The 17,357-nt window shown below is 37.9% G+C and overlaps 1 protein-coding gene across 3 annotated transcripts in view; it reads right to left on the bottom strand.

Moving 5' to 3' along the window:
* The window catches only part of MYLK (myosin light chain kinase), a 198,375-nt gene that overhangs the window by 145,313 nt on the left and 35,705 nt on the right, over positions 1-17,357 (bottom strand). Inside the window, exon 1 of one of the 3 annotated variants that reach the window (XM_038142904.1) lies at positions 1,276-1,420. The exons of the other annotated variants lie outside the window; for them this stretch is intronic. The gene's annotated coding sequence lies outside the window, so the exon portion shown is untranslated. Of the gene's footprint in view, positions 1-1,275; positions 1,421-17,357 lie in introns of those variants that run through there. 3 annotated transcript variants of the gene reach the window in all.

Raw genomic sequence — 17,357 nt, 5'->3', positions numbered from 1 at the left:
TGGCACATGGCTGGAAAATACACAACACTCAACATCCACTCATCCTCCAAGCATCACTGGGCTCAGGTATGCACTGGACAAACAATACTGTGGATAAAGTCCAACTCCAACCTCTACACAAAATGAAATGAAAGAAAAAAAAGAAAGAAGAAAGAAAGAAACAGTGTAGAAGGAAGTAAAAAGAAAGAAAAAAAGAGAAACCCTGAAGAATTAAGCCACTGCTGCTGGTAAAGTTACAATTCTATTGCATGCTGGTAAGGCACCAAAACCTATGGACAAATTGTTATGTAGTATAGTGAGACTGTAAAGAATAAAGACATAGCTAGTTAGCTAGTCTTTTTCTTAAGAACATCTTGCAAAGATTTAAGCTTTTTCTAAATAAAGTGTCTAAAAAGGATTGAATTTACAAATTAAATACTAGCTCAAATCAGCACAAGCAGTTGTCTAGCACCATAAGCCTCTCATTATCCACATTTAGGAGTCTGACTTTAATTAACTATGGATGCTTCTAGTAAATAATTAGGAAGTATCCTTTTACAGCTTAGAGGATGTTTAACAATTCTGTTCCTAAACAAATAACTAATTCCATGTTGTGCACTCTGGTGTTACTAGGGAACTACCATGTCCAAATATTTTAAAGAAATAATGTTCCAGAGAACAAATCTTGTTCAAGCTCACAACTTGACAAACAGGAAGAAAGCACACACTTAAAAGCTATGAAATGTGCCTGATTTTTTTTCTTTTATTTAAGCAACTCTATAAAATAAGAATATACCTAAAATATTTTTCTTGCTTAGGTATTTCTTGCTTGCTCAAGCTTGCTCGTGAATAAGATTTCAAGGATGCTCCATCAACTCCTAACATTTCATCTCTCATGCTGTGCACACTTAGACTATAGTCTTTAAACAAAAGCAACTGTAACTGAAGTTGCAATGCAAACATTGTGGTATTAAGACACAGAAGAAAACCACCATGCAAATGTTGGTCTATAGAGTAGTGATGTGGTTAGAGACAGCATTTCTAATCTGGATTTTTTTTTTTTTTTATTCTTAATCCTCTCTAAAAAGCACATAAATCCTTACAAATTCTCACAGTGTGCCCTCTAATCTTTCTAATACCAAAGCAGACTAATGTGTTTCAAGTATTTTCTGCTGGGAACAAATCTCTGTCACTCAATACTCTTCTCCCAAAAATAAACCCAAAAAAGCAAACACTAAGAAATTCATCTCATAGGTTTTTTCCTCCTCCACTTATTTTATAAAAGTAAATACTTACCATCAGCTTCCTACATAACCATTTAATTATACCAATTTCCTTTCACCAAGTCCTGCTTCCGAGGGAACAGAAAAATGAGTTGCAGAGAGTGCCTCTGTGTGTGTGTGTGTGTGTATGAGAGAGCAAGCTCAGGCAAGTGAGAGGAAACCAGAGCTGCCAGCGGAAAAACCTTTATTTGACTTACTGATATTGCAACTCTACACTAAGCAGCACATTTTCACTTGGTCCAGCTATTCTGTTCTTTTTAGTCATACTGGATTCAATAACCCCTGAACCATCTCTGAAATCTGGATACAACCTTTTGAGCGCTTTAAAAATACGAGCTAAAGGACAGACAGCCCTGGGGTTGGAGCATTTGTCTGCTGTTTGGGAGTCCTGGTTGAATTCCCTGCTCCATAATGGGCTGCCTGCATGACCTCAGGCGAGTTACTAAGCCTCTCTTTTGCCACGGCTCCCCATTTGTAAAGTGGGGATTACTGTTCTTCCTTACCACAAAGAAGTGCTGTAAGGATAACTATATTAGAGGGTGGGAGCCGGGCTACAGTAAAGGACCACATAAATAGAACAACTAGCAAAAGGCACAAAATTACAATAAACTTACAGGAAGCTGGATCTCATTATACCTTCCTTTTTTTTAAAATCAGTTGGGGGTGTTTTTTTTAAAGCACATATTTTAAAACACTGGGTACAGTTTATTCCCTTACACAGATCACTGAACTCAGACTTTTGCCAGGGACTTGATGCTATCTATTATGCTTCAAAATTTTCAGTATTTAAATGAAGTTTTTTCTATTCTAAACCTGCTTGCTTTTCCCCTTTTCACACAGTTTATTTCCTTTCTTACAGCTTCTTTTTTACCACAGGACTAACATGCACAAGGACTGACATGTGGTTGCCATATTTCTGCACAAATCTATAACTTAACACGTTCTCCCCTGAACTGCAGACATGAATATTTGCATCCATATGACTCGTGCCTATCTTTTCAGTCTTGCTCTACAAGACCACACAAGGAAGTATCCTGCCTTCTGTCAGCTACTGATACTCAAGATCCAGCATGTAGGAAGAACAATAAACCATAAAGGATCAGCAAAGATGATAAATTTGTGCGTCATTTTAGCAGAGGGGAAGAGGCTGGAAGCTGGAATAAGAAGCAGGGGACTTGGAAGGCCACCAATCATGGCCATGCTGTTCTGGGCAGCTTCTCCTTCAGACACAGGAATTGGGCTCTATAGGAACAGGATTATGGTGCTACAAGTAGGACTAATTTGAACTGGAAACAATATTAATACGAGTGAAATAAGTATTTTTCTTTCTTTAGGGGATAATAGGATACTGCCCACAAATCATTCCTTTTGTGACGTTCAGATCTTGTGCCTGTGCTCTGCTATTTGTAGGTCTTTCTAAGTGCTATGGTCAAGCAGAACCTGAATGTGTCCTCACACTACAGAAGTAAGAGAGATTTCCTATCAGTACTGACATGACTAGGGTTTCTTCCTCTTGTTGCCTCATCAATATGTTTCTTGTTCTCTACAAACCTGGTTTCTAGAAAAGTCAGTTTGTCCGTAAAAAAAAAAAAAATTAGGAATTTTCAATCCAGACTCCTAAAGGACCTATCCTTTTCCCAGTAAAATTTGATACTACTATTAGACACAACAGTAAGAACAGGATGAGATGCCAAATCTTCATGCACAACTCCATGATCCAAAAGTTTTGCAAGCTAAAGTTTTGGCAAATGTGTGTAAAATCCTTGAGTATGTTCCCACAATATGCTTTTGCACAACTGACCCACACGAAATGGGAATTACAGATCAACTGGCAACTTCTGCTAAAGCTTAGACTCAGTAAAGTGACAGCAAAAATATTCCCAACTAAGTCACAATTTGATTCGTGACAATCATTTCACAAATTTTCCCAGAAGCAAGTAAGTCCTTCAAATCCTATAATTTCAGTGCCTTGAATTTCACATTCAGCACATCAGCCAGGAGGCTTTGCATCAGCATAAATCTTGTCCATGCACAGAAAAAGGAAAAAAACAGGTTCAAATGGTTCCAGGTCTCATTTTAATAAATACTATTGCAGCCCCCATGTTCCATTCTGACACAATAAAGTTTTCCAGGATGCTTCAAATATTAAATACTGTCAAGCTCTCATGTAGCTGCATGTGAGATTCTGATGGGGTTTGAGCTATGAAGTACAGAAGGAGCTTTCTGAAATGAAGTGAAGCCATTTTTTTAATGTATGATATCTTCTAGAGTTTGGCCTACAGTGTTAGAGATGAAAGGTGCTCTGTGGCAGATTTCCTTTATTCTATGTCTTGTGCATCCTTCCAAGAAGTACAGCTATTCCATGTACTTTTCCAAGTGATGTTCAATTGATTAGTTTTTGTTGAATATGCAAATCACAACAGTGGCTACTGTAGAAGAATCTGTAGGTAGAAGCGGCTAATCTGGTGTGACTCAGAACAAACTTCATTACTTACGCTTCAGATGCTAAGTCTCTAAAAGAGACTAAAATATTCTGTACAGCTTGCATGACAAGAGAACTTAATTATTTTTAGTGCAGAGTGATGTAAAAAGCTGATATGTCTAATCAATAAACTTTTTGCTTTTATTATATTTGCATAACTAATGCAGTATAGACTTTAAACTGAAATGGTTTCCATGGTACAATGACATAGAAGGGTGAGGAATTTCATCCTGATCTTATGTAAAAGAATATCTCAAGATGATGCTAAGTGACATACATTTATTTAAAGACAGGTTCATTAAAGGACAAGGATGGGAGTAAAAATCTTTGTTTATAAAACCCTATAAGAAAACAAACAAATGAAAAATCACCCATGTTCTTTTAAAGGAAAATCATGCCCTCCATCCAAGTCTGTGCTGCCCAGAAAATATTCACTAGCAATGATGACTTTCTTCTAATTACAAACAGTAGTAAATGTCCTCTAATTTTCCCCAATTTATCAGTGCTATTTAGGATACCAAATAAAACTACCAGGCCCACTGGATCTGTACATATATCTAACTTCCCTTACTCTCAGTAGTTCATGTGGCTGCAATGGAATGTCTAACATGAGCCCTGATGCTTGCCCTTGAACAATCACACCTTAAAGATTTATTGATAAATTAAAGCAGCTGCAAAGAGTATTTCAGGTACAAAGAAGGGTGCAGAAATAGAAAGAAAAGTGAGAAATAAATGTGCACGTTTGATAACATAGAATCATCCTGATTAAAAACAGAGATGCTACATTATTCAATTATTCCATAACCACTAAGCATTAAACTGTAGGAAAGAGCTCACCCATTACAAAGCAGCTGAACATGTCTTGAAAGAATGCAATGACATTTGAAGACTCGGGTTTAATTTGAAACATCAGATTAAGAAGCAGTAAATCACGAGAGACCACAAGAAACAGCTTCTTTGCAGCCATTATCTTGAAAGAAATATGAGTAGCTAAATGTGACATGCATTGGGCAGGTTCAGTACAGCATCCATACCTAAGAACTGTTTTACAGCAGCAAATTGAAGCCAGAGGGAAACCCAGATGGCAAACGGGATGCAAGTTGGGCTTTTTCTTGCCTATTCCAAAGGGGCTTCCTATAGAAGCACACTAGGAAGAGTAATTCAATCTCACTTCAAAACCTCCTACAATTCTAGTTTATAAGCAACACTTTCAAAGGGGGGGGGAGAAAAAGGCAAGATCTCCAGAAATGTTTTCAGTGTACTAAGAAGCAGGTCACTGCCAATAAAATTCTAGTGGTTTTTCTTTAAAGGATCATTTCTAGTACTCAATATATACCAAAACCCAAACATTTTGTCTAGAGAGGGATTGGACTAAAAATCTCAATCTGAATTTCATCATTGACAGCTGGTCTCATAAAGGATCAAACTTCTAGTAACACCTTTCCTAGTCCTTAAAGAAGGATTTTCAGGAAATGCAGAGCATGCACTTAGAGTATCTGAAGAGAGACTGCCCCAGGCCTCATCTTACCAATAAACCTTTATGTTTAATTTGTGTTGTGTATCTTGTGCTTGACAAGTACAGAATAAGTGGTACAAGTTGGTATTTATGATAAACACACACATGTGACAAAGACCATCCAAAATTCAGGGACACTTGAGGGTGGGGGTATGACCTTGATCACTGAACAGCAGGATGTAGACTAGTAACCTGTTTTTTGCAGAAGGAAAACAACTTTCCCAGTACCGTGCTGCCTGTCAGGACATACAGTGATGCAAGAAGCAGGGAAACCACTAGGAAGATATTTGTTTCAGGTCACCTTCTCACAGCAGGTGGAACTTGCACTGTTTCTCCACAACCTCTATGTGTCACCAGTGACGGAACACCAGAGAACACCTGAGCATCATCTGGGAAACCCAGATGAGAATGTATTTAAGAGGACTTGCACGAAACATTTGGAACAGGGGCTCTTGAAACCATCTTCAAATGCAACTTGCAATTATAGAATAATTTTTCTGTGCCAGTGGATTTGAAGCTTGTCAATACAAGCTGATAGCAGCATAAAGTTTCAAGTACACAAGATAAATTAGCAACTACAGCTCTGGCTTCAGACCTTCATACTCAATATACACAAGTCCAACAATATTGCTTTGCTAGCATTTAAACAACACTTTCCATTCAAGCCCCTAAAATGTAATTTTTTATATATTGACTCTCTCAGTATTGAGGAAGAAGAAGGATTCAGTGCTTCAATAATTTAGTCTAGGATTATAGAGCTGGGAGACTGTAAAAGAAAATGTAAAAACAAGATCTCAAAGAACCAAGGGCAGGATAAAAAGAACTTGACTTCTAAAAAGAAACAAAAAAGTCTTACTTCCTGTTTATTTGGTATGGTACTTCCTTCTAGCTGAGTGCAGGTTTCAGCAAGACTTCTAGCAGAGCTTACAAGTTTTATTTCTGGTGCATGTTAGCATAGGACAAATTTTGAGAGGTCTGCCTACCCTTTGATTTAAATAAAAAGTTTTCCTGTAAAAGTCCTATTGTTGCAATGTCTTAGAGGTGGTGGAAGGTTATGCTAAATCAGCATATTAAGAGTGAAATTTCTATTGGTTTGGGTTTTTTTCTTTTCAGGTCCCACATTTCAAAGAGTTACCACATTAACTTTCCTTGATGCTGATGCTGCAGGTGGTCAACTGCTGTTGCCTATTTCCAAGCCAGTAGGGCCATAAAACTGCATGAAAGGTGAGTCATGGAAGATTAGTGGTTCATAAACCACAGAATATTTAGCCTCTACATTTTGCTTTATCCTTCAGTTTCAAATATGTCCAGAACTCAAAAAAACAAAGACAGACCCAAGTCTGCCAAGTTCTAAACCATTTGGGAAAATGAACACATGTACTTTACTGGCTGAGGTGTGTGAACCCTGGGGTAACATTGGAAAGAAACCTGTTGACTTCAGCCAGAGATAGACAGGGCCATGGATAAACACCACTAAGTTTCAAATTATATTGCAAATACTTAATACTAAAGGAATTAGTTCTTCATTTGAAAGAGCCACCGGTCCTCCATGCTGAGATACTCTGCACAAGGCCAGATTCTGAACTGCCTTCTACTCTATGAACTCCCATTAACTGTCAGCAGAAAACCCAGGGCCTAAGCTCTCCTGCAGGTTTATTTTTTCTGGAAAGAGAAGTTTTTTTCATGCATGCAAACCAGCATACTCAATATATTCAATAATCACTGGGTATACATCAATCCTTAACAATGTATTTGGCACTGTAAAACAAACACCATCTTGCACAAAAATTATAACCTTGGTGCGAGACGGGGCTATAAAATGATAGTTCCTAAATTTTTCTACAGGGAAAACTTTAGGATAATGCAATGTCTATCAGGGAGAAGGGTTGGTCCACAACACCCACATTTCCCACCTGACACAGGATATCTTCCTGTGACCTTCTTCCCATTTGTATTCATAGACAGATGGAAGTGAAACCTTTAAGAGTGTCATTCCAAGAGAGCTGCAACAGAGATCAAGAAGATTACGCACTCTTCTGATGATGAAATGTGAACCCCTACATGCATCCTTCAAGCTGGGGATTTCTTTTTGACTTTACCTCTACAGTCCAGATTTTAGCAATGATGTAACCAAACAAAACCAACTGAGAACATTGAAGCCATCTGTCTCTCTTCTCTCAGGTAGTAAGATTTCACATCCAGTGCTATCTGCAGCATTTGAAGCCTAAACCACCTCAGACTTTAGAAAAAAATTGAACAAAAATGGCAGCATTTTTACAAATTCTTGAATGGAATAATTCCCCATAAGGGCCCCACTAGGTGAAGTTAAGGTGGTAATTATTTTCAAACAATTCAAAGCTTGCTACAAAGAAAATGAATACAAATTTAATCTCAATGTACATAGGAAATATGTGTGAAGTCATAAGCTTTTAATTGTACCATGGACAATTCAGACATGGGAAAAAGTTTAATAATTAAGAACTGAAGAACTCCTGGAAGAGATTGCTCCAGGAGTCTGTGGAGTCTTCAGTGCTGGCAGTCATACAAATGTCTGTCAGGACTGACACATACAGTTGATTAAGCCTTGGATATGGGAGAAACTGGATGGCCTTCTCAAGTCCCTTCCAAGCCCATGACTCTGTGATTCATCTAACAGTTGATGTTAAATTTGAACTACAATATAGAACTTTCACATGCTGGATACGGGCCAGTAAGACAACTCTAACTCTATAGAGAACATTATAAATCTGAAAAGAAACAACTGCTAGAAGGTGAAAAAAAATCAGCCTATGAAAATGTCAACAATATCAATATATAAATCATTAACATTGCAGAGCTTAGTGAGAAGCAGTGAGACAGAAGGAATCTGGTTTAATCTTACTTAAGCATCAGTTTTCAAATCTCAACCAAATGTCCATTTCTCATAACAAGTGGAAGCAGCTTTCATTTGAGACTGCAGAGAGTGGGACATGCAGGCAGAGATAATAATGCCTTTAATGACGTTTCCACTTTCAAACATAAACTGCCTTCTTACATTCAAACACCACACTGCATATAAAAGTTCTTTTACATACTTTTTACTGGATTTGTAGAGTGGAGAATTACAGTAAGTTACTTAGATCACATCACATTTCTTCAACTATATTCTACAAAAGCACACAACGGGTGTTCTTGAAGGTAACAGCTTAAAAGTGCATAATAAAAGAAGATTAAAATGTGAATGAGTGGTTTGGAGTATCTTCCCATTTCCATGGGGCTTGCATGGACAGAAGAATGGTTGGACTGTCTGAAATCCAGGTCTGTCCTGACTGCCCTGCTTCCACCTGGGAGACAAGGGCCTGTTTTCCTTCTTCTGCTTGGAGCTTTGCTAGGATGGCTCTTCTCATGAAATTTGGACCCCATCCAGTCCTTAGCCCCTCTTTACACACTCTATCTATTCAATGAGCATATCAACATTTACTCTATCAGCAGGGAAAACCTGGTAGGAAGAATGAAATCTTTCCATCAAGTTCTCCATGTTTTCCTAACCCTTTCTGAAAGGCTCCAATTCAGCCAGACATGGCACTGTGATGCTTTTGTGAAGACCTACAGAGACTTGAACCCCTAAGTCACATCAACTTGTCTAATAAGTAACTGGCTCAGCTGCCCTCAAAGGCAGGGAAAGGTGGGAGGTGATTACACTGCCAGGCAGAGATGATCCCTAGCAATGAAGGAACAGAGAAGAAAAGAGATTTGAGAACAGAAAATAACTGAGATTAAAAACAAAGAAAAAAGAGACTAAAAAGGAAGAAGAAATCAATAGGAGATGAAAGAAAACTCAGAGGACCCAAAAAGTTTCTAAGGAAGGGAAGGATTATGGTCACACAGGCAGAGAGAAAATAAGAAAAAAAATATGATGAAGGGTGCCACAGAACAACTAATATTCAGATACACTGGCAGTATGGCTCAGAGTCATGATGGCTCAGTTTTTTAATACCACAGTTTTAACTAAAGAAACTTCAGAACATTTTTTCCCCTCCTCTTCTCCACGTAAGAACAAACAGATGATCCAAGAATGAGTGAGGTTCATACAAACCCCTTTAGACAGAATTTCATCCCCAAAGTTGGTTGTTGAGGTGTCATTCTCCACAACTCCCTCCTCCCCATTTCTCAGGCTTGTTGTTTGCAAAATGTTTTATATTTCTCCGTACCCAAGTGCCTTACTCAGTCTGTCTACTTGCCAGTTTAGGGCAATTCTCCTTTATATGAGATCCCAAAAGCTGCTCTGCATGCCAATACTGAAAGTGAGCAGGTCAGAAAGACACCAATTATCCAAGTGTTTACACAGATGTGAATAAGAATGTGCAACGTTGATATTAGAAACAGAGAAATGCGTTCTTCACTTTTTTTTTTTCTTTTTAAGATACAGCATTAAAGAAAATTCAAAAAAAAGAACACGTGGAAAAAGCTAGTTTTTCAAATGGTGCTGGCGCTTCACATCCCACTACCTCTGTTGTACATTTCTTGCTTATTCAAAAATTGATTGTGTTTTCTCCATCCTTTTTTTCCCAGTTTGTTTTGCATGTATTTCCCTTCAGAGATATTTTCTTTAATGACAGATTAAGGAAATCATCCCTTTACTGCCCTTAAATTAGGTCCCACTTCAATACTGAGATAGTTACACTTCTTAGCAGATGAGCATATTAAAGCCTTGAGATTAAAATTTGCCCTCTCTCTGTTAAATTTATTCTGGCAGCCAATTTCAGCCTTGTGGACAAAGGGCAGAACCTGGCTGGATTCTGTGTTTTGTCCTTGGCCATACATTTTATTCCACGAGCAGTACAGCAGAGGTGAGCAACAGGCAGAGTAATGTTGTCTCGCTTCAATTTTGCTGAAGTCAGCAGAAAGACTGCCAATGCCTCCAGTGAGACCTGAAAAGGGAACCAGGTCCAAGGCAAGCTCTTCATTTACAAGCACTTGCCAGGAGAGTTCCATGAGCTCTGTACAGAGTTCCACAGGCTCTGAAAACCAGTTCAGAACTGGGTACACTTTCAAACTCTGCAAAGAAGCTCCAAACCACATATGCCTCAGGGGTTCAATTATCAATTTAAAATGATAAGGCCTCAGTTCCAGGTGTCCGTGAACAAGAGGTTCTTAATAAATTTGGAAAAAAAGGAAATGGGGAAAATGATCCTTGATTAGTACTGATGAGATCAAAAATATTTAAGATTTTTATAAATATTGGAGAGGAGGATTGAAAAAATATCAATAAAACCTGTATCATGCTATAAGAGGAACAACCAGAAGGTTACCCTATGAAATTGTCACAAAGTGTCAAAATAAAATGAAAGCTCTGAACTCACCTTCCTTTAGCCAAAAAATATCTCAATGTACTAAGAAGGTAAGAGAGAAAGACAGAGAATTGCTTTTCCCAGTGTACCCTCGGATACAGCACAGACACAATTCTAGCAAAAGGTGGTTTGGCCTGTTACAGAAGGAAATTTTGGTCTCTCATGGAAATAATTAAAAGGGTGTTTTTCCCAATAAAAGACAATTATATAGACAATTTATATCCAAAGCCTGTAAATAGGGAGCAGAAACTATTTCACTGGAAACTGCAAAGGTACACAAACAGAAAGTTCATTGGTCTTGCTAAGGAAATTCCTGGAATATTTGCACCTCGTGATACATATCCAAGTCTGCTGATCAGGGAATGTATTGGCTTCAGATTTAAAAGATGCCCCCAAAACTGCATGCAAAATAACTTATTGTTCAAAAGCTTTGAGTAAAAACTCTAATTAAGAGAAATAAAATACTTAAACACCCAGTTGTTTCAAGGTAAAACATAAAAAAAAAAAAGACTAAATGACATTTAAAGGTATCAGAATGAAGAGGATTTTTTTAAAACATCAGGTACATTTCTGAGGAATCCAGCTGTGAGGTCAGAGGTAAACACATGACAATTAATTTAAAAAAAGACTGTATGAATATATAGACTAGTTACATGCATCACTAAACAACTCCAAATCACCACAAAACTGTTTTGACAAGAATCAGCAAGTTCCAAACCCTCAGGAAGTACCTCTAAGATCCATAGCACAGGAAGCTAAGGTGGCAGGAAAAGCTCAGAGACCTGTTTGCACAGCAGGTTAGAGGTCTGCAGGGGAATTCCTGCTGTGTAACATGACAGATCACAACACAGGAAGATTTCCCCTATTCCTCAAATGCTGTTGCTACTTCTCCTGTAAGCACAACCGCTTGGCTACTTTTTCCAGTGGCCATGGATGCCTTCTCCAACAACACAGAATCATTAAGGTTTGAAAAGACCTCAAAGATCACGCCGTCCAACCTTTGAGCAAAAATAATGCTTTTAAGATTACTATTATGTTTTCATAAGGGAAAGGAATATTTTAAGGTATGGACCTAGGATTGAAGTTGGTTTAAATCAGCCTGTTTTCACAGGGCCACATAAGTGAGCCATCTTACACCAGCCAGGGATCTGGTAGCACATCTTTCTGTAAAAGTTTTGGCAGCTCAGTGTAAACTCATTAATCTCGAACTACAGGACTGCAGTTCTGTGAGATCTGCAATCACCATGACCCTGCAGTATTTATTCTGTTTCTTATCTGACAGGAAAAACCAGCCTCCAGGAATCTGCCTGGTGAGGTATACAGGACAATGGACAATTTCTGCCTCTGAAGCAGCAGCCTCAGATTTGGAATGACCCAGTTACCTGAAACCAGAGGTAGGTAGTGAGCGTTTTCTACTTTAGATCAAATAGATGGTCCTGATTTCAAATAGTGGAGATAGTTCAAAGCATCTCTGTATTGCTTTAATAGATAACTTTTAAACAGAGTAACCCCAGCAAATCCTACACAAAATCTAGTGATTTGAAGTGAGGATTGGGAACCCAAACTTCCAGATTTCTGAACTTATTTGTGGTTCTACAGCAAACATCTGAAAGATTCACCCCACAGATGACAAAGAGAACAGCTTTTCTAGGATTTTAAAGATGATGTGACAAAGTATGTCCAGCAAAGCATCAGTATTTTTAACACACACAAATTCATGAACACATAAGAAAAATAATTCTCTTTTGAGAAGTTAGAGGGAGAAAAAAAACGGACAATTCCACTCACGACAGCTATCAAAAAGACTTGCTACTGCCCTACTTTCTACTTTTAAGTTTCTGATGGGGAATGTCAGCAAGAACAAATAACAGGATGCAGCAAAATTCCAATTAAGAATTGGTTTGTTGGTTTAACAGACAAGAACAGTTTTTCCCAGCACAATTATCTAAGTCTGTGAGATACCCAAAGCACTTATTAATCAATTATTACAAGGAGATAGTTGCTCCTGTGCTAGAAAAGACAGACACTGTCTGGATTTATTTGTGCTGTGCATGAAGAGACATCCAGAAGAAAATAAGAAGTTAACCAACCTTTACAGGTTTTTGATATCACAATTGGAAATCCTTACAAGAAAACTCAAATAAAGAACAAAAGTGCCTAATTTGAAGTAGTTTCTTGTTAGTCTAAAATTTAGGCAAGTTTCCTGAAGCTGGCAAACATTTCAGTTACCACTGCCATCCCTAATCACAACAAGTTTTTCCTTCCAGTATTGGCTTTTCTCTGAATTTGAAACCCAAGCTTAATGCAAAACCACATCAAGCAGAAACAGGATAAAACAGATCCATGCTGAGCCTGAATAGGTAAAGCTGCAGAGATTCTTGCTGCTCTACTCACAATAATAGTTTCAGCTTAAAACCTACTGGTCCATTTCAGCAAGTGGCTGCTTTTCTGCTGTGCCACACAAAGCCACATACAAGTGAAGCTAGCCTTCTCCTAGATTTTTTTTTTTGGTGTATGTTATCTGGGGCACAGCAGCAGAGAATCTTAGAAGCCTGTTAAATGAATTAAGCAGACAAATGCACTGTGTTTGTTTTCAGTTCAATAGGAGGCTTTAATATTGAATACGTATGAAGGACGAGGCATGCTAAATTGAACGAGCCTGGAGGCTTAAAGTGATATTAATTCCACTTGCAATCAACCATGTGGATCCAATGATCAAAGAAACTTGGAAGCAAGAAAGGAATAATGGAAGTATCAACACTCAGCAATATTCTGTTGCCTTGGGGCAGCACAGGACCCAAACAGATGCCAGGAGAGCAGCAGGGCTATCTCTTCTCACATCGAGGGGAGACAGGAACCAAAACCACACTGGATTGTCATGCACTAACCATCTTCAAGATGCTGCTGTGAAAAGGTGCCAATTGTACCTCTACTGTTTTCCTTTATAAGCTTAGGTACTGCCCTGGTTTTGACTGGGATAGTCAATAGTTAATTTCCTCTCAAACCATGTCACACCAAACCATGGCAGCAACTTTCTACACAAAGCACTGCAAGTGTGACAAAGCACGACTTTGAAGAGATGGGAAACAAGCACCAAAACACAACTGTAGTGACTGAAAATCATCAGATAGGTCTTTAAGGAGACCAGAGACAGGCCTATGGAATAAGCAAGTGTTAATTTTACCAACAGCACTTGCCACAGGAGAGAAAATCTTGGTTTAAGCTATTTTAGAAAGCCTTCCCAGATCTAGCACATGTATTTTGCATTATCCAGAAGAAATAATGAACTAAACTAGAAATATTAGCTGTTTAAAAAAGAAAAAAACCACCAAGATTAACATGGTTGCACTACTGAATCAAAGCAATCATGAAAGCAAGTACTCATATTATGAGGGCCTGAATTATTCTCTACATTCTTGTAGCAAGACAGCTGGAGGCCAATATATTAATTTTTCTTATTATAGGCCAATTTTTCTTATTATTAGCTCTGTGAAAGAACAGACCCAATAATGGCAAGGGCTTCAAGTTTAAAACAAGTGGCCAAAACTTGACATGTAATGAACAAGTTTCATACTTAGCTTTACTATTTAACCTGCCTCAAATTAAAGTAAGGTTGATATTTCCCATTCAGGTTCTGTTGCAATGAATGGGAACATTCTCCTGATTTAGCAGAATATTGATCACGCTTTTTGGCAAACTTCATCAGTTACGGTATTTCATTCTTCTGCGCAGCACATCTATCCAGGAAAGTGAAAAGTATTCTCATAGGAACTGGACATTGTTGGAAGAGAATCTGATGAAACGCTCCTCCCCAAGTCTGCTTGTTTTGTTTTTAAAATAGCAATTGTTTTCAAGAACCAGAGGATTTGGATTTTGTTGTTCTTAATTTTTTTATTTCTCTATCTTCCTGCCATAAGTTTAAAAAACTGTTAGCGACAACTTTCCTGATATCTTGCTACATTTTTAAAATAGTTTAAATTTACTTTAGGAAGATCCTATGGTACCTTATAAATCTCCCAGAGAGTAGAAAAGGATTTTTGTGGGCTTTCTTTTTGCCAGATTTCCGCATGCTATGTGTATTTTAACTACTACTTTCTTTAGGCTGAAGTGCTGCCTATGTTTTAACCCCTCTTATGCAGAGCTGCTGTGACTTCTGCACGGGAGATCCAAATCACCAGAGCCTTAAATGATCTGTTACAGGCAAAAAACCTTACACATCACTTAACTAATATATGTCTGCTACTGTTCCAAAAACATAGGACTTCCAGCGTTCAGAATAAACTAAAAACAAGCTCCTCACAAAGACATGTAGCTTCAGGTAAAAAAAGGTGAATGATGAAAATGAGGTAAATGTCTACCTACAGTTTTCTAGCCTTTTCAAACTATCTGTGCTGTTTGAAAATACAGCAACTGTCCCTAATTCCTAATCCTAGTTCATGTCAGCTCCTTTTCTTAAGGACTTTGTTGCAACATTTGTAGCCTTGAATATACATAAAACTCTATTAATTAGTGGGTCTGCTTACATAAGAAATAGGAAGCTTGCAGACCAGGGTCAAAATAAAAATGAAGCAGTAATCATGGAACAAGGATAAAAAATCTTAGTACAACTTTTACTCAGAAGAAGCAGGGTCATGGGAAGCCTTTGGATGTAATGTTATTGGCAACTGACTAGAAGTGCTGTACTTTTAATTTGAGTTAAGCAAATATTGAGCAAAGTAAATGTTTAAATGGCAGTGATTGGTTCTAAACTTACAGGGCATGAAAAACATCACTGTAATATTGAGTGAGGCACTGCTGACAGGTTTAGGGCTCAGGATCAGACATCCACTGAAATCTAGGCACATAAACATGGCTAAGTGAGACATCTGCTTCAAGTTACTCAGTTCATCCATGGGGTGACACTGGTTTGCATTGTTTACAAATAAATATAATAAATAATCAGGCAAATCTGCTGGTAGTTAAAGCATTAGGAAAAATACACCCTTCAAAATGCCTCTTGCAGAAAGACATCTGTGAACTTGAACTCTCCAACCCAAATTGTTTACAGAATCCTTTATTTGGGTTTACCTTTTGTCTCTTTCCATTTCATTTTCTACTCTCACTGGTCACTTTATGAGTTATGTTTAAGAAGGAAATGTTTTCTAGCAACAAAGGACATCATAATTTTGGCCATATGCTCACCATTACACCAGAGACTCAACAATCAAAAATCATTTAACCAGAAGAAGATTCAAGTGTTCTCAAAATACTTTAGAGACAAACTTACTCATCTATAAAGAAAACAGACAACTTGTTTGTACTACTACTTATGTAGTATCAGAGAGTAATTTGCTTAAAAACCCAAACCTTTCTCTAAGGGAAACTGAGTAAGAAATTTAAAATGAGGGGTAGATTCGTGCTTCTCATGACAAGCAGTTTTCCCACTAGTGCATCTTCTACTATCATCTGCTTTCTGTAGTGTTCTTTTTCATTCTGATCCCATTGAGAAGAGAATTATCCAAGGCACAGTGGAGCTTCTCTTGAGCTGAGCCAAGTGCAGAGCATTCAAGTCATGAGTATTAGAGCCAGGAATAAATAAATAAATAAATAAATAAATGTATCATAATTTATTTCACAGACTTTACTAGCACAAATCAATAAGGAAAGGCAGCAGCACATAAGAATGTCTTCCACTGTTTCAAGGGAAACCAATCAAAATCAGCTTCATAGTATTAATTTTCCATCCGAACAAACTGTTTAACTTCCAGGCTCAAGCCAGCTTTCTAAACTGGATTGATTCCTTTAGAGACCCTAGTTAGGGCTGCATATCAGCTGCTACAGAGTAAGAACATGAAAAATCTCATTCACTGGGAAAGGATACCAAAAGAAAAAATAATATCCAACAACATGCTAAAAATAACCAGGTGAACTTTATTCTAATAAGGGTACTGAATTAACAGTCTGGAAACTGGTGTATTTTCTTTATTGAAGACTTAAAGTCTTATGGCAACAGGCAGTGCTGGCACCTTGCTGTGGTTAAGCTGGAGGTGTCAGCACCAGACTACACCTTTAACCTTCCTCTCCTAAAGAGGGACTGGGCACATGAAACAACAGGGAAGTGATAAACACTTCTGTATCCCTCTAAACCCCCACGTGTCAGAAATAAGGATGAAAATAAGAGGGAAAAAACCATACCCAAAAAAAAGGACACAATTAAGCCACTGTTGACAGCCCAGCACCAAAGCACCTCATTTGCAGGTCAGATAGTGCCAGTTCTTGGCACATCCTATGTTTTTACTCAGTAGGGACAGAAAAGGAGATATGTAACTTGAACTACTGAGTTCCTTCTGAATACCAGGAGCTATCTTGACTTTCCTTTACTCAGTACAATTGCTATTTTGTTTCTTGTTGAAAATGCATATTTATCATGCAATGCAAACCAGACACGCGAAACTACAAAGAAATCAGGATTTTACAGCTGTTGGGGGATCACAATGTTTGCATTTTATCATATGTGGATCAAGAGACTGGCTCTGCAATGAAATTATTACAGCATGAGCAAGAAGAGAAAAAGGATTAAGCAATACCTGCCTATGACCAGTTTTTGTTTTGTTTTGTGCTCCTGACCTCTCACTAGCGTTAAAACTTGGGGAAAAAAACCCTAAATAAAAACCTAACATCTTTAAATTCTGGGAAAATTTACTTACTTCTCTGAAATTAACCTCTAATCAAAGAAAAAACAATTAACATCTTCTGCTCTTGTGAATTTTGGCTGCTCTATCTCTAGT

This window comes from Motacilla alba, chromosome 7 (genome assembly GCF_015832195.1).
Source record: "Motacilla alba alba isolate MOTALB_02 chromosome 7, Motacilla_alba_V1.0_pri, whole genome shotgun sequence".
Taxonomy (NCBI): Eukaryota; Metazoa; Chordata; class Aves; order Passeriformes; family Motacillidae; genus Motacilla; species Motacilla alba.
The sequence above is the reverse complement of the archived record's forward strand: the minus strand, read 5'-3'. Positions and strand labels throughout refer to the sequence as shown.